We start from the raw sequence: 4,886 nt of genomic DNA, 5'->3' as shown, positions 1-4,886 counted from the left end.
CCAATTTCAGGGCAAACACTTCTGATTGATCATTATTAAAGATGTTGTTTGTAGTAATTGTTTTTGTTTTTGTTTTTCTTATAGGTACCATTTACTTATTCCTGGCTATTTGTATTAACTTTCTCTTGTTGCATAATTAATTACCACAAACTTAGTGACTTAAAATAACATCCATTTGTTAGCTAATAGTTCTATAGGTCAGAAGTCCCAGAGTTTTCTGCTCAGGTTATCACAAAGTTGAAATCAAGGTGTTAGCCAAGCTGAATTCCCATCTGGAAGCTTTTGGAAAAAATCTGCTCCAAAGCCCATTCTTGTAGTTGTCAGAATCCAGTCCCTCTAGTTATCAGCTGGGGACAACTCACCTCCTAGAGGCTGCCTGAGTTTCTACACACATCACCCCCTCCATCTGTAAACAGGCAGCCAGCTAGCATGCCTAATTCTTGTATTTTGACTCCAACTTCCCCAGTCTCTGACCTCTAAACTCAGTTTTAAAGGGTTCATGTGATTTGGTAAGGCCTACCCAGTTAAACTCTCCATTTTAGGGTCAACTAACTTGTGACATTGATAACATCTGCAAAATCTCTCTTACAGCATAAAGTAACAAAATCGTGGGAGTAATATATCATCATATTCACAAGTTCAATTCACATTCTACAGGAAGAGATTATAGAAAGGTAAGAATCATTTCAGAATTTTGTCTTAATTTTCTCAAGTGCTTAATATTTGTCTAATGACATACTACTTTTTTAAAACTTTTTGGTGGTGAGTTACATAAGCCTTTTTCTTTTTTTAATGTATTAAGTCAAATTGGCATTCCTACAAAACATACACCTCATTTGAGCTTAATTATACTTTTTGTATTCTGATGGATTTAATTTCATAGAAGTTTAGAATTTTTCTCATCTCATAAACATAGCAATATTCTTTCCTTATTATAATTGTCATGTTTTGGTATCAATAATATCAATGTGCTGGCTTCATAGAATGTGTTAAGAAACTTTCCAACTTGGGCGACTGGGTGGCTCAGTTGGTTAAGCGACTGCCTTCGGCTCAGGTCATGATCCTGGAGTCCCAGGATCGAGTCCCGCATCGGGCTCCGTGCTCGGCAGGGAGTCTGCTTCTCCCTCTGACCCTCCTCCCTCTCATGCTCTCTGTCTCTCATTCTCTCTCTCAAATAAATAAATAAAATCTTTAAAAAAAAAAAAAAGAAACTTTCCAACTTTTCTGGGCTCCTGGGTGGCTCAGTTGGTTGGGCGACTGCCTTCAGCTCAGGTCATGATCCTGGAGTCCTGGGATCGAGTCCCGCATCAGGCTCCCTGCTCAGCGGGGAGTCTGCTTCTCCCTCTCCTGCTCCCCCCTCTCGTGCTCACTCTCTCTCTCTCTCTCTCTCAAATAAATAAAATCTTTAAAAAAAAAAAAGAAACTTTCCAAATTTTCTAACCCTAGACCATTTTGTATTGGATTGGTATTTCTTTTATGATTTTTTTAGAATTAACCAATGAAGTGCTCTTTTATAACAAGTGTAATTTATTGAATAGATATATAATTACTCAGATCTACTTTTTCTTGTGTTTTTTCAGAAAATTTTCATTTTATCTGATTTTTCAAATTTATTATCATTAAGTTGCTTATAGTGTCCTTATGTTATCTATATGTTGCTTATAGAATCTATAGAAATACCCCATTTCTCATTCCTGATATTTGTGTCTTGTTCCTTTTGCTTTTGATCAGATTAAAAAAACAAAACAAAAAACAAGTTTTGGCTTCTTTCACTTTCTCTATAATGCTTATTTTATTTTTTACTAAAAAAAAAACAGATTTGGAAGTTTTCCTTCCATTTCTATTTTTTGGAACAGTTTCAGAAGAATAGGTATTAATTCTTCTTTAAATGCTTGGTAGAATTCCCCTGGGAAGCCATCTGGCCCTGGGCTCTTGTTTGTTGGGAGATTTTTGATGACTGCTTCAATTTCCTTAATGGTTATAGGTCTGTTGAGGTTTTCTATTTCTTCCTGGTTCAGTTTTGGTAGTTTATATATCTTTAGGAATACATCCATTTCTTCCAGATTATCCAATTTGCTGGCATAGAGTTGCTCATACTATGTTCTGATAATTGTTTTTGTTTCTTTGGTGTTGGTTGTGATCTCTCCTCTTTCATTCATGATTTTATTCATTTGGGTCATTTCTCTTTTCTTTTTGACAAGTCTGGCCAGGGGTTTATCAATCTTATTAATTCTTTCAAAGAACCAGCACCTAGTTTCGTTGATCTGTTCTACTGTTCTTTTGGTTTCTATTTCATTGATTTCTGCTCTGATCTTTATTATTACTCTTCTCTTGCTGGGTTTAGGCTTTATTTGCTGTTCTTTCTCCAGCTCCTTTAGGTGTAGGGTTAGTTGTGTATTTGAGACCTTTCTTGTTTCTTGAGAAAGGCTTGTATTGCTATATACTTTCCTCTTAGGCCTGCCTTTGCTGCATCCCAAAGATTTTGAACAGTTGTGTTTTCATTTTCATTTGTTTCCATGATTTTTTTAAATTCTTCTTTAATTTCCTGGTTGACCCATTCATTCTTTAGTAGGATGCTCTTTAGCCTCCATGTATTTCAGTTCTTTCCGACTTTCCTCTTGTGATTGAGTTCTAGTTTCAAAGCACTGTGGTCTGAAAATATGCAGGGGATGATCCCAATCTTTTGGTACCGCTTGAGACCTGATTTGTGACCTAGGATGTGATCTATTCTGGAGAATGTTCCATGGGCACTAGAGAAGAATGTGTATTCCGTTGCTTTGGGATGGAATGTTCTGAATAGATCTGTGAAGTCCATTTGGTCCAGTGTGTCATTTAAAGTCTTTATTTCCTTGTTGATCTTTTGCTTAGATGATCTGTCCATTTCAGTGAGGGGTGTGTTAAAGTCCCCCACTATTACTGTATTGTTGTCGATGTGTTTCTTTGCTTTTGTTATTAATTGGCTTATATAATTAGCTGCTCCCATGTTAGGGGCATAGATATTTACAATTGTTAGATCTGCTTGTTGGATAGACCCTCTAAGTAGGGTATAATGTCCTTCCTCATCTCTTATTATAGTCTTTGGTTTAAAATCTAATTTGTCTGATATAAGGATTGCCACCCCAGCTTTCTTTTGGTGTCCATTAGCATGGTAAATGGTTTTCCACCCCTTCATATTCAATCTAGGGGTGTCTTTGGGTCTAAAATGAGTCTCTTGCAGACAGCATATCGATGGGTCTTGTCTTTTAATCCGATCTGATACCTGTGTCTTTTAATTGGGGCATTTAGCCCCTTTACATTCAGGGTAACTACTGAAAGATATGAATTTAGTGACACTGTATTGCCTCTAAGGTTACTATTACTGTATATTGTCTGTGTTCCTTTCTGGTCTATGTTACTTTTAGGCTCTCTCTTTGCTTAGAGGACCCCTTTCAAGATTTCTTGTAGGGCTGGTTTTGTGTTTTCAAATTCCTTTAGTTTTTGTTTGTCCTGGAAGATTTTTATCTCTCCTTCTATTTGCAGTGACAGCCTAGCAGGATATAGTATTCTTGGCTGCATATTTTTCTCATTTAGTGCTCTGAAGATATCATGCCAGTCCTTTCTGGCCTGCCAGGTCTCTGTGGATAGTTCTGTTGCCAATCTAATGTTTCTACCATTGTAGGTTATAGATCTCTTCTCCCGACCTGTTTCAGGATTTTCTCTTTGTCTCTGAGACTCGTAAGTTTTACTATTAGATGTTGGGGTGTTGAACTATTTTTATTGAGTTTGAGGGGGGTTCTCTGTGCCTCCTGGATTTTGATGCCTGTTTCCCTCCCCAAATTAGGTAAGTTCTCTGCTATAATTTGCTCCAATATACCTTCTTCCCCTCTCTCTCTTCTTCTTCTGGAATCCCAATTATTCTAATATTGTTTCATCTTATGGTATTGCTTATCTCTTGAATTCTGCCCTCGTGATCCAGTAGTTGTTTCTCTTTTTCTCAGCTTCTTTATTTTCCATCATTTGGTCTTCTATATCACTAATTCTCTCTTCTGCCTCATTTATCCTAGCAGTTAGAGCCTCCATTTTTGATTGCACCTCATTACCAGCCTTTTTGATTTTGACTTGGTTAGATTTTAGTTCTTTTATTTCTCCAGAAAGGTTTTCTCTAATATCTTCCATGCTTTTTTCAAGCCCAGCTAGTATCTTTAAAATCGTCATTCTGAACTCTATTTCTGACATCTTACTGATGTCTGTATTGATTAGGTCCCTGGCAGTTGTTACTGCTCTTGGTCTTTTTTTTGAGGTGATTTTTTCTGTCTTGTCATTTTGTCCAGAGGACAATAGATGAATGAGAGAACAAAATGCTAACAGGGTAACAACGACCCCAGAAAAATATACACTAAACAAATCAGAAGAGACCTGAAACTGGGGGAAAAGAAAGGGAAAGAAAGAAAAAAGAAAAAGAAAAAAGATTAAAAAAAATAATAATAATATGATCAAATGTGATTAGGCTGGTGCATAGATCAGTGCCATACACTAGATTTTGGGTTTATTTTGGTCTGTTAGAAGAAAGTGCCTCCCAAAGTTTTAAAGAAAGAAAAACTTATATATGTATAAAAATAAGGGTAAATATGATGAAGGGATGGAATATGACTGTAAAGATGAAAATTATAAAAGATTTTATAAAAGGAATTGGTAAGAAGTTAGCTGAAAAAAGAAAGAAGAGGAATTTAAAAAAAAAAGGGGGAGAGAATGTGATCAGGCAGGAGACTAGAACAAAGCCATACACTAGAGATTTAGGGTACATTTTGGTCTGTTAGAAGAAACTGTATCCCAAAAGTTTAAGGAGAGAACAACTTATATATACATATATATATATATATATATATATATATATATATATATATATA

This window comes from Neomonachus schauinslandi, chromosome 1 (genome assembly GCF_002201575.2).
Source record: "Neomonachus schauinslandi chromosome 1, ASM220157v2, whole genome shotgun sequence".
NCBI lineage: Eukaryota > Metazoa > Chordata > Mammalia > Carnivora > Phocidae > Neomonachus > Neomonachus schauinslandi.
This window is presented reverse-complemented; position numbering follows the sequence as displayed.